Source organism: Colletes gigas, unplaced genomic scaffold (genome assembly GCF_013123115.1).
Source record: "Colletes gigas isolate AHSC1104 unplaced genomic scaffold, ASM1312311v1 Colletes_gigas_Sc00064, whole genome shotgun sequence".
Taxonomy (NCBI): Eukaryota; Metazoa; Arthropoda; class Insecta; order Hymenoptera; family Colletidae; genus Colletes; species Colletes gigas.
The window spans coordinates 200102-224423 of NW_025106693.1; the positions used below are offsets into that span (position 1 = coordinate 200102).

General features: G+C 33.1%; 1 protein-coding gene across 3 annotated transcripts in view; it reads left to right on the forward strand.

Moving 5' to 3' along the window:
* The window catches only part of LOC122403620 (G-protein coupled receptor Mth2), a 141210-nt gene that overhangs the window by 46562 nt on the left and 70326 nt on the right, over positions 1-24322 (forward strand). The window lies entirely within an intron of this gene.

The window sequence follows — 24322 nt, forward strand, 5'->3', positions numbered from 1 at the left end:
TCCTCTGTAATCCACAAGCGGTTAAACACTCGTGGTGTCCTTTTTCTATCGATAGTACGAGGTACTGCGGCAACAATACGCGCGATATCGGTCGTATTCATCGTACTTTCCTACGCCGCAGTATTTTATCGACGCTCTTCTAATAAATATCAGCAATTTCTTTCCGTTGTGGTGCGTACAGAATCTGTAACGTCCGTGGATTCGAAATATTTAAAAGTTTTTCACAGAGAAATCGTTTCGATTAGAAATTACGTCGGAAAAATCATTGCCACCATTTTTTTTTCATTATTATTTAGCTTCGTGAAACTCTTGTGAGAGTTATATAGCTATACATGAATATAACAGTTTACAAGAGTGATTATGAGTGGTGTGAATATCTTAAATTTGTAAGTTACATTTTTTAAGAAAACGATATACAGAGTGGTCCACGCAATTGTTCCAAGTCATAACTCCGTTATTATTGCATTTACGAAAAAATGCCAAAGGAGAAAGATAAATGGTTCAAAGAGCACTATATCTGTAGGCCTTTAAATTTTTTTTTAGATGCAGAAGTGCATGTGCAATTAACAATTGCTTCGTTTCTTTAAATAGAAATGCATATTTTTTTTTGCACAGATCGATTCTTCTGTTCATTCTACGTATATAATGATTAGGGTACCATGGCAAAAAAATTATTAGATCTCGAGATATTTTCAAAAAATGTCTTTATTGAAGAAGATGCTCAAACGCTTCTCCGTTACATTCTAAACATTTCTGATAACGTTTTTTTATTGTTTGCATAACTGCGTTTAAATTATCTGCAGTTATTGCTGCACATTCCAGTATGATTCTTTCTCTCAGATTCTCTACAGAATCTATGGGATTTGAATAAATTCTATCTTTCAAATAACCCCACAGAAAAAAGTCAACGGGACTTGAATCAGGTGAACGGGCTGGCCAATGTATTGATGTATTTGTTGCGATAACGTTATTGCAGAACTTATTTTTTAGAAACCGCACTTTTTCAAATTCTTAGTTTTCGTACTCGAGTTACGATACGTGAATTGCTACTGAATGATGAAATGCTTATTCGTACAAATCAGTTTCTGTTATGATAACAATGTCGAAAGGGTGTTTACCTTTACAACATAGTCATGAAGTGTTTAAGTATCTTCTTCGATAAAGACATTTTTTGAAAATATCTCGAGATCTAATAATTTTTTTGCCATGGTACCCTAATCATTTTATACGTAGAATGAACAGAATAATCGATCTGTGTAAAAAAAAATATGCATTTCTATTTAAAGAAATGATGCGATTGTTAATTGCACATGCACTGCTGCATCTAAAAAAAATTTAAAGGCCTACAGATGTAGTGCACTTCGAACCATTTATCTTTCTCCTTTGGCATTTTTGCGTAAATGCAATAATAACAGAATTATGACTTGTAACAATTGCGTGGACCACCCTGTATAATACTTGGTGTACGCGCTGAATAAAAGAACTTTAGTCCGAAACAAGCATCTGTTTAAATATAAATGTATTTTAAACGTCTCAAGCGTGTATTATTTGTTTGTGTCTACGGTAAAACACAATAAAAAATATTCTATTCTTCGTATGTTTGGAGATTAGAACATTTTTGACTGGTACAGTAACCCATATTTTCATTTAAATTCCAATATTTTTCAAGTATGATCAAAAAATTACTTACTTAACTTCGACCATTGATATATGTCAAAATCTCAAAAAAGATTCCCAGGCTTTACTATGGAGACCAAAACTGCAAAATTTTTTATTAGACAAAAATTTTGATTTTAAAAAATGGATACCTACATAAACTAAAACTTAGTGATTATGTACTGTATTTTTGTAACCACATTAAAATACATGAATTCCATTAAAATTTATTTCTTTTAATATTTCAGGATGAGAATTTTTAGTTCCAAAGCGAAAAGTCTTGTCACTCAGAAAACAGTACAAACGAAGTTAATCTTAATTAGTGTCTTTTACTTACCTTTGGAACTTTAGTTTTACAAAAACAGACGGCGATTTCTGCTCACCGGTGACTCAAAAAGTTAACAAACATTAAATCCTTCAAGAATTCATTTTAATAGAAGCAACTTTCTACTTAAATAAGTATTGTGATTTTAAAGAATATTAAAATGGTCCTTTCTCCTAGAGAAATTTAGAAATGTTTTTGGCATGCTTCATTCGTTTCTTTAATTAGCCTTGTGTTACTATGCATAAATCTTAAATCGTAGCGACGGTATTGCAGTGCAAAAAGGGTTACGTCTAATTAGATTAGATACATTTAGATCAGAAATTTAAGTGGAATTCCATCGAAAGAATAATACTACAGAAATGTTGTATTTATTTTACAGTTTCTTACACTTTGAAGTTAGTTTTTATAAAAATTCACTTTTCAATTTATATCCTATTTCTAGAATTAGGTTAGATACATTTGATTAGAAGTTTAAATGGAATTCCATCGAAAGAATAATACTACAGAAATGTTGGATTTATTTTACAATTTTTTGCACTTTGAAGTTAGTTTTTACTAAAATTCACTTTTCAAAAGATGAGCCGTTTATTTTGAAAGTGGCCTAAGTCCATTTATCTTCAAATCGAGATATTTAAGGGTTTGCGTTTCAATGAATTTAAAAATATACGTATAGGATACTAATGTGTCATACTGCTTAAGTGTGTCTAAGGGTGTTAAATTTATAGTTCCTATTAAAATACTGGCAATAATTAATAATATGCGTTTTCTTATCAAGAATGGAGTTAGGCCACTTTCAAAATTAACAACCAGATTCATTATAAAATTTGAAGGTGCCCAAGTCCATTCAACATAATTTAAGATGCTTCAAATTGAAAAAAACAATACTGAATTTATTTTACATATCTTTAAAATTCCAATTTCTTGGCGAACCTTTTCCGTTTGTTGGACGTCTTCGTTCCACAATTTTGCGCTCGACAGCTTCGTAAAGCAATACATTTTGTTTGATAAAATCTCCCAAACCTCAAAACTTCTAAAAAATATTCTTTCTTTCTTCTTCATCGTAATTTTTTGTGCAAGCATTCCGACAACGGCAATCTTTGTTTTCGAAAATTTTTTCAACTACAATGTTTCCGGTTTGAGTACAATATCTTTTTCCTGAATTCCGTTTAATCTTTCGCACTTTTTGGATGTATGATTCATCAATCTTTTCTCCATTGTAATTCGTATCTTCATCCCCTGAAGACGAATATTGTTCTATAATTCTGTTTCTTTTTCGATTTTTTTTTAAATCATTAGTTACTATTTCTTCTTCACTATCTGAACTAAATAGTCTTGTTCTGTTCTTCCCCATGGGTGAAATAATTTCTAAAATTTAATATTAAATTTTAAGTTTTATATTAATTAAACGTACTGGTTATTCAACTAACGCAATTGTCCAAAAACTGAGGTTAACTTGTAAATACTAATTAATTAAAATTACCTTCATCACTGCTTTCCGACATTATCAATAGTAAATATCTTGATTTAAGTATAAATGGAGTTAGGCCACTTTCAAACTACACGGTTCAATTATTGAACTAACTCTGAAAACTTATGTGTCAAGAATTATCGTATTTGCCCGGAATATAAGCAACCTGAAATGCTTTACTGATAAATAACATGAAGTTGTACATGTAACCATGGTAACCGGAAAAAATTGAAAAATGGAGTTAGGCCACTTTCAAAATAAACGGCTCAGATATCCCATTTCTAGAATTAGATTAGATACATTTAATTAGGAGTTTAAATGGAATTCCATCGAAAGAATAATACTACAGAAATGTTGTATTTATTTCACAATTTCTTACACTTCGAACTTTTTATTAAAATTCATCTTTCAATTGATATTCCATTTCTAGAATCAGATTAGATACATATAGATTGGAAGTTAACAAATATTAAATCCTTTACGCTTCAAGAATTCATTTTAATCGAAGTTACCAGCTACTTGAATAACAATTTCGTGATTTTAAAGGATATTAAAATGGTCCTTTCTTCTAGAGAAATTTAGAAAGAAAGAGAAACTTAGTTTTTAACATGAAATTTCTTCATTCGTTTCGTTAGTTAGGCTTCTGTTACTATGCATACATCTTAAATCGTAGCGACGGTATTGCAGTGCAACAAGGGGTTAGACCTAATTAGATTAGATACATTTAGATCAGAAATTCAAGTGGAACTCCATTGAAAGAATAATACTACAGAAATGTTCTATTTATTTTACAATTTCTTACACTTTGAACTTTATATTAAAATTCACCTTTCAATTTATATCCTATTTCTAAAATCAGATTAGATACATATAGATTAGAAGTTAACAGATATTAAATACTTCACGCTCCAAGAATTCATTTTGATAGAAGTAACTGGCTACTGGAATAACAATTTTGTGATGCCATTTGGGAGAATATTAAAATTGCCTATTCTTCCAGAGAAATTTAGAAATGTTTTTAACATAAAATTTCTTCATTCGTTTCATTAATTAGACTTGCGTTACTGTGCATAAATCTTAAATCGTAACGGCAGCATTGCAGTGCGAAGGGTTGGATTTAATTAGATTAGATACATTTAAATTAGAAGCTTATTTAGAATTTCATCAAAAGAATAATGTTACAGAGATGTTGTATTTATTTTATAGTTTTTTACACTCTGAAGTTTGTTTTTATTAAAATTCACTTTTCAGTTTATATCCCATTTCTAGAATTAGATTAGAAGTTTAAATGGAATTCCATCGAAAGAATAATACTACAGAAATGTTGTATCTATTTCACAATTTCTTACACTTCGAACTTTTTATTAAAATTCATCTTTCAATTGATATTCCATTTCTAGAATCAGATTAGATACATATAGATTGGAAGTTAACAAATATTAAATCCTTTACGCTCCAAGAATTCATTTTAATCGAAGTTACCAGCTACTTGAATAACAATTTCGTGATTTTAAAGGATATTAAAACGGTCCTTTCTTCTAGAGAAATTTAGAAAGAAAGAGAAACTTAGTTTTTAACATGAAATTTCTTCATTCGTTTCGTTAGTTAGGCTTCTGTTACTATGCATACATCTTAAATCGTAGCGACGGTATTGCAGTGCAACAAGGGGTTAGACCTAATTAGATTAGATACATTTAGATCAGAAATTCAAGTGGAACCCCATTGAAAGAATAATACTACAGAAATGTTCTATTTATTTTACAATTTCTTACACTTTGAACTTTATATTAAAATTCACCTTTCAATTTATATCCTATTTCTAAAATCAGATTAGATACATATAGATTAGAAGTTAACAGATATTAAATACTTCACGCTCCAAGAATTCATTTTGATAGAAGTAACTGGCTACTGGAATAACAATTTTGTGATGCCATTTGGGAGAATATTAAAATTGCCTATTCTTCCAGAGAAATTTAGAAATGTTTTTAACATAAAATTTCTTCATTCGTTTCATTAATTAGACTTGCGTTACTGTGCATAAATCTTAAATCGTAACGGCAGCATTGCAGTGCAAAGGGTTGGATCTAATTAGATTAGATACATTTAAATTAGAAGGTTATTTAGAATATCATCAAAAGAATAATGTTACAGAGATGTTGTATTTATTTTATAGTTTTTTACACTCTGAAGTTTGTTTTTATTAAAATTCACTTTTCAGTTTATATCCCATTTCTAGAATTAGATTAGAAGTTTAAATGGAATTCCATCGAAAGAATAATACTACAGAAATGTTGTATTTATTTCACAATTTCTTACACTTCGAACTTTTTATTAAAATTCATCTTTCAATTGATATTCCATTTCTAGAATCAGATTAGATACATATAGATTAGAAGTTAACAAATATTAAATCCTTTACGCTCCAAGAATTCATTTTAATCAAAGTAACCGGCTACTTGTTTAACAATTTTGTGATTTTAAAGGATATTAAAATGGTCCTTTCTTCTAGAGAAATTTAGAAAGAAAGAGAAACTTAGTTTTTAACATGAAATTTTTTCATTCGTTTCGTTAGTTAGGCTTCTGTTAATATGCATACATCTTAAATCGTAGCGACGGTATTGCAGTGCAACAAGGGGTTAGACCTAATTAGATTAGATACATTTAGATCAGAAATTCAAGTGGAACTCCATTGAAAGAATAATACTACAGAAATGTTCTATTTATTTTACAATTTCTTACACTTTGAACTTTATATTAAAATTCACCTTTCAATTTATATCCTATTTCTAAAATCAGATTAGATACATATAGATTAGAAGTTAACAGATATTAAATACTTCACGCTCCAAGAATTCATTTTGATAGAAGTAACTGGCTACTGGAATAACAATTTTGTGATGCCATTTGGGAGAATATTAAAATTGCCTATTCTTCCAGAGAAATTTAGAAATGTTTTTAACATAAAATTTCTTCATTCGTTTCATTAATTAGACTTGCGTTACTGTGCATAAATCTTAAATCGTAACGGCAGCATTGCAGTGCAAAGGGTTGGATCTAATTAGATTAGATACATTTAAATTAGAAGCTTATTTAGAATATCATCAAAAGAATAATGTTACAGAGATGTTGTATTTATTTTATAGTTTTTTACACTCTGAAGTTTGTTTTTATTAAAATTCACTTTTCAGTTTATATCCCATTTCTAGAATTAGATTAGAAGTTTAAATGGAATTCCATCGAAAGAATAATACTACAGAAATATTGTATTTATTTTACAATTTCTTACACTGAACTTTTTATTAAAATTCACCTTTCAATTTATATCCTATTTCTAGAATTAGATTAGATACATATAGATTAGAAGTGAACAAATATTAAATCCTTTACGCTCCAAGAATTCATTTTAATCAAAGTAACCGGCTACTTGATTAACAATTTTGTGATTTTAAAGAATATAAAAATGGTCCTTTCTTCTAGAGAAATTTAGAAAGAAAGAGAAACTTAGTTTTTAACATGGAATTTCTTCATTCGTTTCGTTAGTTAGGCTTCTGCTACTATGCATACATCTTAAATCGTAGCGACGGTATTGCAGTGCAACAAGGGGTTAGACCTAATTAGATTAGATACATTTAGATCAGAAATTCAACTGGAACTCCATTGAAAGAATAATACTACAGAAATGTTCTATTTATTTTACAATTTCTTACACTTTGAACTTTATATTAAAATTCACCTTTCAATTTATATCCTATTTCTAAAATCAGATTAGATACATATAGATTAGAAGTTAACAGATATTAAATACTTCACGCTCCAAGAATTCATTTTGATAGAAGTAACTGGCTACTGGAATAACAATTTTGTGATGCCATTTGGGAGAATATTAAAATTGCCTATTCTTCCAGAGAAATTTAGAAATGTTTTTAACATAAAATTTCTTCATTCGTTTCATTAATTAGACTTGCGTTACTGTGCATAAATCTTAAATCGTAACGGCAGCATTGCAGTGCAAAGGGTTGGATCTAATTAGATTAGATACATTTAAATTAGAAGCTTATTTAGAATATCATCAAAAGAATAATGTTACAGAGATGTTGTATTTATTTTATAGTTTTTTACACTCTGAAGTTTGTTTTTATTAAAATTCACTTTTCAGTTTATATCCCATTTCTAGAATTAGATTAGAAGTTTAAATGGAATTCCATCGAAAGAATAATACTACAGAAATGTTGTATCTATTTCACAATTTCTTACACTTCGAACTTTTTATTAAAATTCATCTTTCAATTGATATTCCATTTCTAGAATCAGATTAGATACATATAGATTAGAAGTTAACAAATATTAAATCCTTTACGCTTCAAGAATTCATTTTAATCGAAGTTACCAGCTACTTGAACAACAATTTCGTGATTTTAAAGAATATTGAAATGGTCCTTTCTTCTAGAGAAATTTAGAAATGTTTTTAACATGAAATTTCTTTAATCTTTTCGTTAATTAGGCTTGCGTTACTATACATAAATCTTAAATCGAGTTCTGGTACATACACAATTATGCAGTGCAAAGGGTCGAATTAACGATTAATGAACAAAATTGTTGAAATTTTCAGTCGAAACTTAAATCTGTACCGTGTCACCCCGTTTCGCGGCAATGATATTTTTCTGAAATGCATAACGCGTCCGTTTTACTACGTCGACGTGACTCATGCGGGATTAAACATTCACAGCGTCCCTCGGTTGTCGATATTACGAGATATCGCAGCAACAATACGCACGATACAGCTCGTATTCGTCGCGTTTCCCTGTACCGCGTTGTTTTATCGGCCCGCTCGTAATAAATATCGTCGATTCCTTTTTTGGTGCGCGTGTGCGCACGCGCACTCCACCGTACGAGGGTGGTTCGAGGCGGTGCGGGCTTTATTCCGGCCAGCAAAAGGATGCAGCACGGTAAATAAATCCGACTCATCGCCAGAGAATCTACGGGGCGTGGTGGTAGCACACCGGTGTGCAATGGAGTACGAACGGTGCGCCGCTGGTGAAATTAAGGACCGCATTGCGGAGGGTGTCGGTTAGAAACGGTCTTTGGTTTCAATCGTGCCCGCACTTGCAGTCGATAGCTGCAACGCACCGTTCTAATACCGCCTCTCGCTGTTTCGTCAATCAACTCTTCGTTCGGGGATGAAATTTCTCTTTTTCGTCATCGTACGAGCACGCGAACCGTGATAACTGAATATTAAAATAAAGATATTCGCGACTAAACGTGACTACTATTATTTATAACGACGTTGGAATACTCAAATTCTTTTATTGTAGTTTTTGGGGGCACACAAACCCACAAAAATGCGATTGTTGTCACTTGTAATCACCTACTGTGCGTTTGTGAGAAGTTGGCTAGCGAAAGGAATGCGGATCTGATTGGTTCCCCACTCTAGAGTTTGGCGAGCCCGCAGTCTTATTGGCCAAAACGACAATGGGCGGAGCAATCGAAATATTCTCCTGTTCTCTGTGCCATCCCACTAGCCAACTTCTCGCGAATGCACAGTACAAACACAGTTAGAATGCTATTATTGTCTCTGATAATTGCGTATCAAACACAGTTAAATGGTATTATTGTTTGTTGGTGACATGATTGTTAACTGTTGAGTTAGCACGTGGTTCAAATAAATTTCAGATCCCTGAATTATCTTTTAACATAAATAATACTTTATTAAATTCAATAAACTTGATTAATACATAAATAATTTTAAGTAATATTCTCCTTTCTGTTTGAATTCTTCTAGTACTCTTTAACACTTTTTTACTTCCACGTTCCTATCTACATTTTACGCCTCTTTTAGCTCCTCAACTACCACACTTTTCACCATACATACATACACATCATTGCCAACTTACAGGAAGATTATTCCCTAACATTAACTATGGAACTGAAACAATTACTTCTTAAGTTGAAATGTTAAAGGAAATAAATTTTTTTAAACAAGTCTTAAGTTATCTAGTTTACAACTGTCTAAAATCAAAGTTTTAGACTGTCAACGTGTTAACCATTGGTGTCGTTTTATAAATGACAGGACAAGTATGTTTTCTGCATCGTGTTTACCAGCACATAAATCAAAGCTTTTCACGTTGAATTCTGGAATCCATTTAACTCCTTAACGCTCATATTTTTCAGCTTAACCAAGAGTGATCAATTTTCTTTTTTAGAGCTATATAGAAACGCGGTTTTTCTTTATCATAATGTTGCATTTAACGTATAATTTGAAGGAAAACGTCATCCTTTAAACTGTTATATTAAACATACAGTGAGTGTAAAAAGTACTCGTACATTAGTCAATTTGAACAAAACCTTTGCAGAACTTTGTTTATTACAAAAGTATGTTAACAAAAACATGCATACATATTCTTAGAAATCTCTGGAACAAATGTCATTAACAACAAATTATTTATTTATATTTATTATGAAAATATTAACAAATTTCCAGAAATTGGCGTGAAATATACGTGTAATAAGTATTCGTACACTTCTAATTTTACAACAAAAACTATAAATTTTAGAACATAAACGTAACAAAAATCAGTCTATTTGCTATTTTAGTATATAGTGGGATTTCCTTTAGATTCTATAATCGCTTTAAAGCCTTTGCGGCATTGAATTTACTAAATTTTTGGTTATAGTACTAGAAATTTTGTTCCATTCGTCTAAAAGTGCATTTTTTCAATCTTGTTTCGTAGAAATGTGATGGTCTCGAATTTTTCCTTCAAGATGACTCCATAAGTGCTCCATCACATTTACGTCTGGAGACTGTGGAGGGATTTTTAATTACTGCGGCACATTATATAGGATCCACTGACGTGTATTAGAAGCATTATGCTTTGAATCATTATCTTGCAAAAATATATAATTGCCCTGTAACTGCATTTTATTTGCACTAACCTGAAGATGCTCTTTTAGAATATCGATGTACATTTTGTGATCCATGATACCATCGATAAAATGGAGGGATCCAACCCCGCTCGCACTCATAGAGCCTAACTGCTAAACTGTGACTGTTCCTCCTCCATGCTTTACGGTCGCCTTCAAATTTCTTTTTTCGTACTCGGTATTTTTTTTCCGCCATAGTGTACATCGTCCATCTGACCCAAATATGTTAAATTTACTCTCATCGGTAAATATAATACGGTTCCAGTGCTCCATAGGAACATTAACGTACTCTTTCGCGAATTGCACGCGTTTCTTTCTATTAATTTCATTTACGAAATATTTCTTACGAGCTACTCTGCCGTGATATCCTCTATCCCGTAAAAAATTACGCACTGTGCTACTGCATACATTAATATTCAGATCATTATTAAGTTCAGCTGTGATTTTCACCGCACTTATCTTTGGATTTTCGATTATCTTTATTTTTCGAATTATCCATCGGCCGGTATACTCATTTATTATTCGTTTACGTCCGTTTCTTGGATTATTTTTTACAGTTTTTCGATCGCCATATCTGTGAATGATTCCTTGAATCGTGGACCTCGGTCTATTTAAAACTTTAGAAATTTCACTCAGTGTTTTACACTTATTATGTAAATTTATAACAATTTTCCTTTCTTCTTCAGAGGTTTCCTTGCATTTTCGTTCCATTTTACTGATAATTTCGTTGATAATGTTTGAATTCAGGATACTACCTATACCGATAGCGTCTCCAGACATACTGATGCTAAGTATGTTTATGTATCATGGATTATCTTGTAATCATTCTATGTGGAATGTTACGAATCAAAGACTGTACGAATACTTATTACGCGTATATTTTAGGTCAATTTCTGGAAATTTGTTAATATTTTCATAATAAATATAAATAAATAATTTGTTGTTAATGACATTTGTTCCAGAGATTTCTAAGAATATGTATGCATGTTTTTGTTAACATACTTTTGTAATAAACAAAGTTCTGCAAGTTTTTGTGTTCAAATTGACTAGTGTACGAATACTTTTTACACTCACTGTATATCGTTTCTCAAAGCATTCAGATTCGGACATGAGCGTTAAAGGGTTAAATAAAAGATTATACTAATCTCCATCTGCAAAAGTACCATCATGTCACAATTTTTTCCCCAAAAATACAGTGCATTCCTAACTCTAAAATTTAATATTGCTTATTTCGACATTTCTTCGTTATTCAAGCCTTTCTACCTTGTGGGATTAAAAAAATCGATATTTTTTTTTACATTTTCCTTTAGTATGTAGTCTCGAAAATATGTCTACCAAATATTAAATTGAAATTCGGAAAACTAACGAAGTTATAGCCTGTTGAAATGTACCGCGCGCAGGTATAACAACTGGACATGAAACTTTAAAGCTGTTTTTCTCGAAACTACATTTTTCGGCACTGCGTGCGTGATAACTTAAAAACTATTCAAGATATCAACATCAAATTTATACAGTATCTTCAGAACTGGTCTCCCTATAGCATGAACTAGGATAATTGCGATATATGCAATACTTTTTCTTTTATTAACAAAAAAGCAACCAAATATATGAAAATATTCAGTATTTTTTCGTAAGATAGCTGCCATTTTGCCATTTTTTTGTTTTTTTGAAAAGATTCTAGTTCATGCTATAACCACACTCATCTATATTAAGAATATCGTTGGTTTTAGGATTTCGAATAACTTGCTCGCAAGATATCACGTACGCAGTCGGGTGCCGTTCGTAAAAACTGTTGTTTGATGATCAACAAAAACAGCGTAATCAATAGATATTATGCGTTGCAAAAATTCGTAAATATAGCTAAATATATAATAAATGTATCTACAAAATCCGGAATTAATCGCTCTTTAATAACCCGCAAAAAAAAATCACAAAGAAACACCTATTTTTCATGCCTACAAGGTAGAATGGCCCCTTACGGGGTCTGGTACCTCTAGCGGTATGGAAAACGAGGCATTTTTTTAAGCAACACTGAAGATAAAGTATTCATTCAATTATCCTGAAACTTTGCACTGTATTTAGGTATAACAAATGTTGAAAAAAACCCTTGGCTATGTTTAAAAAATATTTATAATTAAGCCTACACAGCGCCATGTTCCCGAGCCACTTCTTGTTTTGATGCTCAGCTGGTGTGCAGGACTGTGGTAAAATGGTTGTTATGTACAACAAAAACCGAAATATTCCATTAACTATGATAAATGTCCTAGGCATTGACGATGAAACATTTCAATTTATATAAAAATGAACAATGTGGCAGATATTTGAAACTTAAAATCGAATTTAAACACAAAAACGAGTTCTTATTACGAATATTTTGCAGAATTATTTGACAATTTTGAAAAAAACGGATCGTCAATGCCTAATAAATATAATAGTAAAGATAACTGTAAATTTTCAAAGCAATTGATTAATTAGAACTGGAGTAATGCTGCACACCGTTTTGTAAAACATAGTTCCGAGGAAAATGCATCTAACGCGCTACGGGACGCAGATACACGTCATCGTTTGGGGCTCGAAATTTTCAGCAAAAACATTGTTCCGACACTGAGACCTTTCGCATAATGTTTTAAGGCTTCAAACTATTATTTAAGCCAAAAAAAAAAAAATCGAATTTTTCAATATTCTAGAGTTACCAGACCCCTTAAACAGCACTGCAACCTAATCTTGCTTCTTCGTTAATTATCTTTCGCCTGTACGAACAGACACGAAGTTACACAAGGACAGACTATAAGTTAAACGAAGTATTTAATGTACTTCGGTCCGTATTGACTTTAGAATCGCACAAGAGCAGTCTATTTTTAAGTTTCCCCGCGAAATTAGTAAAGATCCTCAATTTTTTGTTTGAAATAGTTACGCTCGAATATGATCTTTTCGTGTCAGTCTTTCGTCTAACATCTATGTAGATAGTTCACTGTTTCTTTTTCAGAAATAGAGGTGCTGTGTAGTCTCACAGGAAGGCACGCTGCCTTTCGTAAAACGAATATGACACGAATAGATTTGTTTTCGTTTATGTGAATATATTTTCTCAGCCCAGCTTGAATATTGTTGAGGTATTCTTAGCGGATTTTTTAGCTGTTTTTAGACCGTCGGATATTGTGATTTTACTGTTTCCAAATGTGGTTGTGGACATGTGTGTGTGTGTGGTATGTACATTGTCAGCGTAGATTAGGTATAAAATTAATTCACGGAAGGTTAAAGAAGTTATTAAATTTTTATTTCATTATTAGAAATATGTATCTCGACATTGTTAGAAACAATTGATATCGTTTAACAAGCTAATATATTTAAATAATAATCACACATATGCATTGAAAACTTCGTAATTTTTCTAAATATGTATAGTTGTATATCCTAAAAAGGAAATTGTTTATTAGACGTCTGCGAACATCGTCTAAATTCTTGGTCCTTGACGTTTTTGTATCCAATCTGCTTGGACTTTTGTCATTACCATTTTTACCTTTTTCAGTCGAGCACGCCGCAGAAAGGAGAGATTTTAATGTAATAAATATTCATCAACATGTCAAAAAAATTTGTTGAATATTTCAGGCGCTGTGATACATATTAAAAGTCATGGAAATTTAATTTGAATCTGTCCACACGAAGTAGAAAAAAGTTTAATGCAAATTTTAAATGTCTTCCGCAAACCAATATAAAACCTCCCGCGCCCGAAGACCAATTATTTCCGTGCGGCGTGATACGAACTAGAAATAACACAATATTTGGATAATTGGGAAGTCTCCACTGTCTGTACGATCTTAGAAGGGGGAATAAAAAAATAAAAATTGAAATTACGTTACGAAGTTCGGCGAAGAAAAGAATGTTAAAGGGAACGGCCGACAACGAGCATTCCACGCAAGAGAAAAGAAAAATAAATGTCAGAAATGGTAAACTTGTTGTGGGGATTTTCGCGAAAAGAAATAAAAGAGATCTGCCAGTGATTTACGAGGCTATTCTGTCAGTATTTGACAAATCTGATAACCCTGGTGACATTTGCACTGTGTCGCGTTCTCTCGTCTCTCTATCTTTTGTACCGTTAACAGGTAAATCCTATTTCCGCGGGATATGGTGTTCCGCTCGTTATCTCGACATCAATAGACGCCATCTCCGGGACTTCGTTTTTCGATCATTCACCTTCGACGTTTGCGAAATAATGACATAGACGACGAACTATGTGTAGACAGGTTAGGTGGAATGGCCCCGATAATGGGCTTCGGAGCCGGGCTCGTCCTCAGGTAAACGCTAAAGAAATTTCACGGTCACTTGGACGTTTTTGTAGACATAATGCCGGTACCGTTCCACGATACACGAATCTTCGAGTATTCTTTACAAAAAACCTCTATTCTGGAGAACGATGGCGAGATCGACGAATAACATCTTTCTTAGATAAGTTTCTTTCTTACATAAGAAAGATCTTCGTAAAAGAATAGTTTGAAAATAACAAATTTTTATTTACTTACAGGGCTGTGGAAAAATAGTAAATAGAATGTAAATATTTTTATTTTCTCATGTGTTGCAGTCACATGTGGAAATAGTATTATGAAATGAGCATTTCATAAAAATATAGGAAAATAATATTTCATCAAATAGTAATATTTCATAAGATAGTATTTAAGACAATGTTATTGCAATTAATAGTATTGCAAATGAGAGGTTCATGTCCTTTAACTTTCTATAGTACCATGTACTTTTATCGATAACATAAGACGTCTGCGTTTAGAAATATTTATTCGAATAGAAGATAGCAAGTGAAGTTTTAAAATTTGTATATCTTATTTTCAGTTCACTATTTTCTATATTTGAATTCGATTGCAAGTAGTAAATAATATTTTTTCATGATTTAACCATTAAATGAAATAGTATTTTCAAATAGTATTAATATACTGTTTATGCAAATATTTCAATATAGTAATAATATTTATGCAAATATTTCAATGTTTACTATCTTATATCAAATTATTTCAAATTTTCCTCAGCTCTGTTTATGTAACATATATTGGAAATATCAGCATCGATTTCAATTATCCTGAAATATATTATCAATAATACTTTTTAGTTTACAAGATATAGTATTCTCCCGACAAATGTGAACATTTTGAGATCGATATTCTAATTTATGGTGTACCAGACACTAAATTTTATACCTCCATTGACACTTTTAGCGTCAACTTGTACATAGTGTTGTTCCTCAAGAAAAAGTTTGATTTATCTATGTATATATAATCATTTTCATTTCTTATTTCTCGAGAAATTTAGTTGAAAACAAATAATAATGGAATTAATTTATTTGGTAATAAACTGTCTCAAGTAAGTTTTCAATTAACAATTTTACCGTAGAAATTGTTGAGATCGTAAATATTTAATTGCGACCAATTATTAAAAATGTAAATGTGTTTAAAGATTCGCCTGCAAAAGGAATAGAAAAAACCACAACTATTTCGCTACAATTTTCGGAATATGTTTACTAATAATTTCAGAATTAATTTCATACACTTCTATTACTTAACGTCGAATGAATTTGACTTGAATGCCAAAGTCTGATGCAGGATTAATTCTTTTCAATATTCGATTTTACGGAAGCTCGCGGCATATCGAGAGAGCAGATCTTTCGAAGAATTCGTAGACTTTATGGGGCCTGAGCTATTCCTTGAGACGTCAAAACAATTCAAAGTTCTCAAGACATCGAACTTCTCGCAGTCTCGAAGGAATGTTCGAATTCGTTCCAGATCTTTAACCGTAAATATTCGACGATTCGGTTCCATTTAACAATGCGGAATGTTCTCGAATAATTGTTCCAGTCAATACTGTCAATTTACTAATCGAAATACGTTTTTTTTTTTTTTATTTAATGGTTTAACGTCGCATCAACTACATGGTTATTAGCGACATCGGCACAATTAACAATACTTATAATAGCTTATTAAAAAGTCTAGTTTCTCTAAGAAATGAGAGTACGCTCCGCATTTTATGACCGACGAAGTTGTCTTCGAGCTCAGGTTCCAAACTATGTTGCATACGGGTCCTGTTGTATTTGGAACAGCTTATTATGAGGTGTTCAACTGTCATTCTCTCAGAGCACTCATCACATATAGGTGCAGGGTCTCCTGACAATAAGTAAGAGTGAGTCATTCTAGAATGTCCAATCCTTATGCGCGTAATTATCACTTGTTCCCTTCTTGGTGTCATTAATTTCCTTTTTTCAGTAGAGTGATCAAAAAAACTCACAGTAAATCTTTTCATATGAGAAGGAGCTTTACATATCCATTCCTCTTTCCATTTCATTTCTAGGTTCATTTTAATTTCTTTTAGAAGGTCATCCAGGATAAAAAGATTTTGGATTTCTGCTGTTGAACTGGTGGCCACCTCCTTAGCTGCAGCATCAGCTGAGTCGTTACCTTGTATTCCAACATGTGATGGAATCCATACGAATACCATTTCTTTGCTCTGTTTGACTGTTTCGGCATAGGTTTCTATTACATACACCACGTTATCATCCGTGTGTGACCAGTTTTGAATCGCGCTTAAGACACTTTTTGAACCTGTAAAGATGGCTATTTTTTTATTCGGTGCCTCATAAGCGAATTGGACTGCTCTCCCGATTGCTAACAATTCTGCTGTGTATCCTGATGCGAAAGTTGGTAGTTTGATCTTGAGGGTGGAAGAAGAAGTGAAAATTGCATAACCCGTTCCTGAATTAAATTTTGATCCGTCGGTATATATATGTAGGTAGCCATCATACTCATTAATAAGCTCGTTGGCTAGAGATAAAAAGATATCTGGGTTGGTTTCCGACTTTTTGTACATCTCTAGGTCATTACGAATTTTGAGAGGAGGCAAGGTCCAAGGAGGATATTTAGGTAATCTTCTAAGGTTTGGGTGGGTTAACTTGATATTTAATTCATTCTCATAAGTCCGGATTTTGTGATAGAGAGCACCTACTTTAGGAGCACTTACACGCAGTAAAAATTTGGCATAATTTCGATTTGAGAAGACATTCTGATAAACCGGCTTGGTAGGAGAGGCAGCAGATTTTATGGCATAAGAAATGCTAAGTAATTTTCTTCTGAAACTGAGAGAAGGTTCATTTGCTTCCTTTAATATACTTAGGATAGGGCTCGTTATGTACGCTCCAACAGATATTCTTAGTGCTGCATGGTGAATTGCATCAAGTTTCTTAAGAACAGATTGTTTTGCCGAGCAATATATAATTGCGCCATAATCTAATTTTGATCTAATGGTAGCTTTGTATGTCTTCATTAGAATTTCTTCGTCAGCACCCCAATTATTGGCTGCAAGAACCTTCAGAAAGTTTAAACGTTTGGTGCAGTCATTTTTGAGGTTCATTATGTGAGCTTTCCATGTTATTCTGGTGTCAAAGGTTAACCCGAGGATTTTAGTAGTGTTAACTTGTTGAATTTCAGTGTTTCCTAGATAGAGTTTAATTTCTGGCGGATCACGCTGTTTGGAGAAGGTTATTACTGCTGTTTTGGAATTTGAGAATTTAAAACCGGACACTTTCGACCACTCATACAGTTTATTTAGCGTCGTTTGTAGTGTGCGCTGGATTGTTTCAGGATGTCTTCCTTTGCATAGAATTGAAAGATCGTCAACATAGAGAAACGCTTTAACCGGCAGATCTACGAAATACGTTCTTAGATTTACAGTGACTCGAACAACTAGCTCGTTAATGTAATGTATATTGTGTACTAATTTATCGTACATAAAAACAACATGTTTGCTTAGATATTTTATGAATTTATCATTCGAAAATAATCATTTCTACATTCCTAATGCTACAATGGCATAGATATATATATAAATAGACTTTAATACTATTTGTTGTTAATTCGCAGTTTGTGTTTGGAAATCAAAGAGAAATCATGGCTTTTAAAAGTGATGAAATATCAGTGCTCGTTCGAGACAGAATTGTTATTAAAAATATAGAAAAATTAATGAATAGATATTAATAAAATGCGAAAAATGTAATAAAAAGTAAGTGATCTAAAAAATTGAAAATCAGACAGCAACAACATACCATTTGTAAGTGCCCAGAGTTCATTATTAAAGTAAATTATACAAATCTGAAATCTAGTGAACAATCTTAACAAATACTATTTACAAAAAAAAAGAATTCTTTATATAAATTGATTTTGAAGGTAGATTCGAATTCTTTGCATTTTTAAATTATTGCACGTTATAAAAGGCTCCAGTTTCTAGGAAATGCTTTCGACCAGCACTCGCTTGGTCACCGGAACCGAATCTTCCAGGCCAGAGGTTGGCAAGTTTATAGTGATACGGGCCACGTTGGGATAATAAAGTTTACAAGGCGGTCGCATGAAGGGTTATCGCCTTTAGTTACGCCGAAATAGACTATGAAAAGAAAAAGCTACTGCAAAGATTGAAAATAAATGAAGTTCCTTCGCATTCAAACTTTTATTTAGAACAACGATGCTTTATACAGGGTGGGGCATTTTAAAAACAGGTCACCTGAATAACTCGCTTGTTTTTGAAGATTGGAGAAAATGCATTAGATCAAACTTACTTGGTATCGGGGGGCTCATAGTCTGGTGTTACCAATTTTTCTGTAGTTAAAGGCGTCAAGGAGATATGAAGGTCAACTCTGTTTTTTTAAATGGAATAGTATGGTTTTTTACTTACATTCTGATAGAGTGTTTCAAGGCGAATACAATGACCTATTATCGAGGTCACTCAAGGTCAACTGCAATAGAAAATAAATTGTCTCAAAGCACTCTTCGAACACTTGGATACTTCGATACTGCTTCTACAAGTGTTCAAAATGGCGACCTTGAATCGAGAGGTGTCAGGTCGATCGGGAAGTAACAAATGGCGGGCACGACCCCCAGACCTGACACTTCTCGATTTTTATTTGTGGGGAAAATTAAAGGCAAATGTGTACCGCGAAAAACCAACGACCAAACTTGACATGCAAGAACGTATAAGAAGAGCTTGCTCTGTAATAGATACAAATGAAATTTGCCAGGTAGAGTCATCAGTATTGCAACGATTTAGACTATGTATCCATGTTCAAGGTCGCCATTTTGAACCCTGTTGTATAATAGAAAGTTAATATAACAGAAATGAATTCTCTTTTCTCAATGCACAGGCACAAAAGTAAATTTTAAATAAGAGAATTTACTAAAGTGTTATTTAAACTGAAAATAATTCTAAAAAATCAATATCAATGTTAGTAGAACCGATTCAATGCAAACACAGTTATCATTTCGGCTACTGATTTTTTTAAAAAGAGAAACCTTGTATATTGGGAGAGGCTAGCATAGATCTTTTCTTTATCGATAGAAAAGAATTGTTCAATAATATCATTTGTTTGTGAATTAATTAATTCAAATTGTAAATTGTTATCTTGGAAAAGTTTCATTTCTTTCAAATTCCCCTTGCAAGTCTGAAACTCATTTCGTAACGATACGATTGTTTTCTCTAAATTTTTGCTAAAGAGTCTTCCTTTTTAAATATCAGTTTGCAAAAGCGACAAATCTTGTACTTTCTTCTCTATTATGTTAGTTTTTAATAACTTGATTTTCGTTTCAATTGCTTTGATCTGTGAGAAAGCCTTATGTATTACTTTATCCTTGCTTTGGAGTTTCAAATTCAATTCATTTAATTGAGATGTAATATCTACTATAGAAGATGCTGACTCTAAAAGCCATGACGAATTTATCGATTCGCCTCTTTACTTTCTCAACCGTAAATATTTCACTTTTTAATACAAAAATCTCTCTTTATTAAACTATTTAACACCTATACGAGAAATTACATTTCTGAAAGTAATTCTTGAAATTGGCTGTTTACAGCATTTACAGCATTGTGTTTATCGATGTTTATTGTTGTTTATTGTCTCGTTCACGAGCAGTACTAAGATTACTATAAGCATCAGGAGTCCTGCTTTAGGACATTTCCTCGAAACGTTGTCAATCTTTGGACTATTGTAACTACGTGAAAATAAATGTTTTCGTTATAGAATCACTCTAAAAAGTAAGGAATCATTTCCTCATCGAGTGTCATAATTCTTGGAAGATGTGTAAAGAAGAAAATTGAAAAATAAGGACCATCTTTTTAATAATTAGGATACTATATAAATTTACTAAGATTTTGTCTGCGAAAGATATTCGACATACAGTGAATGTAAAAAGTATTCGTACACTGGTCAATTTGAACAAAACCTTTGCAGAACTTTGTTTATTACAAAAGTATGTTAACAAAAACATGCATACATATTCTTAGAAATCTCTGGAACAAATGTCATTAATAACAAATTATTTATTTATATTTATCATGAAAATATTAACAAATTTCCAGAAATTGACCTAAAATATACGCGTAATAAGTATTCGTACAGTCTTTGATTCGTAACATTCCACATGGAACGATTACAAGATAATCCATGATACGAGGGCGGTCCGATAAGTACTTAGCCTCACCACCCGATGGTCGCCACGATGGCAAGAGAAATTTACTATCGTATAGTACATTCTTGTAGACAGTTACTGTCAAAATTTCAGCCGAATCGGACTCGTAGTTTTGTTTTGACCGCGTGTGGAAGCGGGTGTGTCCGTGTATATTAGAAAAATGGAAAAAGAGCAATATCGGTCGGTGATTCGATTCTTGTTTTTGGAAGGGAAATCGCGCAGCGAAATCAAAGAGCGCTTGGATGCTGTGTACGGTGACTCTTCTCCTTCGATGGCGATCGTCAAAAATTGGTTTGACGAGTTTCAACGTGGTCGCACGTCAGTTTTTGAAGAGCCACGTCCAGGTGCCCCGAAAACGGCTACCACGGAGGATAACGTGAAAAAAATTCACGATCTCGTATTGGCAGACCGACGATTGAAGGTGCGCGAGATAGCTGAGACAGTAGGCATCTCAAAAGACCGCGTGGGTCATATCCTGCATGAAATATTGGGCATGAGAAAGCTGTCGGCGCGATGGGTGCCGCGTTTGCTTACTCCGGACAACAAGCGCAACCGTGAGACCACTTCAGAGCAGTGTTTGATGCTGTTTAGGCGCAATCCGAAGGAGTTCCTGCGTCGTTTCGTGACCGTCGATGAAACATGGATCCAGTGGTACACACCAGAGACCAAGGAACAGTCGAAACAGTGGACTTCACCCGGCGAACGTGCTCCGAAGAAGGCGAAGACTGTCCTATCGGCCGGAAAGGTAATGGCCACCGTTTTTTGGGATTCAAAAGGTGTGATCTACATCGACTACCTGGACAAGGGCAAAACGATCACAGGGCTCTACTATGCCGGATTATTGGGCCGATTCGACGCCGAATTGCAGGAAAAACGGCCCCATTTGGTGAAGAAAAAAGTGCTCTTCCACCATGACAACGCACTGGCTCACACCTCCGCTGTCGCCAAGGCCAAATTGGTCGAATTAGGCTACGAACTGCTGCCTCATCCGCCGTATTCTCCAGATTTGGCCCTGTGCGACTTCTTTTTGTTTCCAAACTTGAAAAAGTGACTTGCCGGGCAGAAATTTGAGTCGAATGAGGAGGTTATCGCCGCCACGGAGGCCTACTTTGCAGACCTCCAGAAAACGTATTTTTCAGACGGGTTAAAGAAGTTGGAGCATCGCTGGGTCAAGTGTATCGAGCTGATAGGAGACTATGTAGAAAAATAAATCGCCACTTTTCCAAAATTTTTGTTTTTCTTTTGTAGGCTAAGTACTTATCGGACCGCCCTCGTATGTAAACATACTTAGCATCAGTATGTCTGGAGACGCTGTCGGTATAGGTAGTATCCTGAATTCAAATATTATCAACGAAATTATCAGTAAAATGGGACGAAAACGCAAGGAAACCTCTGAAGAAGAAAGGAAAATTGTTATAAATTTACATAATAAGTGTAAAACACTGAGTGAAATTTCTAAAGTTTTAAATAGACCGAGGTCCACGATTCAAGGAATCATTCACAGATATGGCGATCGAAAAACTGTAAAAAATAATCCAAGAAACGGACGTAAACGAATAATAAATGAGTATACCGGCCGATGGATAATTCGAAAAATAAAGATAATCGAAAATCCAAAGATAAGTGCGGTGAAAATCACAGCTGAACTTAATAATGATCTGAATATTAATGTATGCAGTAGCACAGTGCGTAATTTTTTACGGGATAGAGGATATCACGGCAGAGTAGCTCGTAAGAAATATTTCGTAAATGAAATTAATAGAAAGAAACGCGTGCAATTCGCGAAAGAGTACGTTAATGTTCCTATGGAGCACTGGAACCGTATTATATTTACCGATGAGAGTAAATTTAACATATTTGGGTCAGATGGACGATGTACACTATGGCGGAAAAAAAATACCGAGTACGAAAAAAGAAATTTGAAGGCGACCGTAAAGCATGGAGGAGGAACAGTCACAGTTTAGCAGTTAGGCTCTATGAGTGCGAGCGGGGTTGGATCCCTCCATTTTATCGATGGTATCATGGATCACAAAATGTACATCGATATTCTAAAAGAGCATCTTCAGGTTAGTGCAAATAAAATGCAGTTACAGGGCAATTATATATTTTTGCAAGATAATGATTCAAAGCATAATGCTTCTAATACACGTCAGTGGATCCTATATAATGTGCCGCAGCAATTAAAAATCCCTCCACAGTCTCCAGACGTAAATGTGATAGAGCACTTATGGTGTCATCTTGAAGAAAAAATTCGAGCCCATCACATTTCTTCGAAACAAGATTTAAAAAATGCACTTTTAGAGGAATGGAACAAAATTTCTAGTACTGTAACCAAAAATTTAGTAAATTCAATGCCGCAAAGGCTTGTAGCGATTATACAATCTAAAGGAAATCCCACTAGATACTAAAATAGCAAATAGACTGATTTTTGTTACGTTTATGTACTAAAATTTACAGTTTTTGTTGTAAAATTAGAAGTGTACGAATACTTATTACACGTATATTTCACGCCAATTTCTGGAAATTTGTTAATATTTTCATAATAAATATAAATAAATAATTTGTTGTTAATGACATTTGTTCCAGAGATTTCTAAAAATATGTATGCATGTTTTTGTTAACATACTTTTGTAATAAACAAAGTTCTGCAAAGTTTTTGTTCAAATTGACTAGTGTACTGTTATGCCGTAAGCTGCAGTCTCGTTCAAATATTTGCGGCGTCACAATATTAGGTTGATTTTAGATTGGGAAAGGTTCAAGCACTCGGACAAAGGTATCAGGATATACTCTAAGGTTTATTCGGAGACTGAACACTGATGCACTCTTTACAAGATGAAACGTGAAAATGAGCCCGGAGGGCCAGGAGCGGTACGCTTTTATAATTTTTGGTTTAGGTACAGCCGGGTTAGTTCTGGGTGTATGACGCATTTGTTTTTACACCGTAAAGGAGTCAACAAGTTCGTCATCTTCTTAGAGTATCGCTTATGACTAACCTTATCACTATGAGTAATACTTATTTTCTATGGGGGCCTACGGCATGACAGTACGAATACTTTTTACACTCACTGTAGTATCTTATAATTTTATATACAGTTACTTCCACTCGTATTATATAATTTATATTATTTTATATTAATAATTTATATATTATAAAATTTGTTTCTTATGAATTGAGCCATTTACATTGAGATATTTTAGGGTTTATCAACTTGGCGACGTCGAAAATATCGATTCTTGTTTGATCATCGAGGTTAAGTTAATTTACCTACTGTTTATATTATTTATACCTCTATTAGTTTATTAATAAGACTAGCTTGTTAATATTAAAAAAAAATTTTTAAATCTCTTTGGTAAATAAAAGTAATGCAGTCGAAATAAACAATATTTCGTAAAAATAAATGCAAAGAATTCCTAGGAAAACAAGTTTCTTTTCATTTATAGCGAATCACC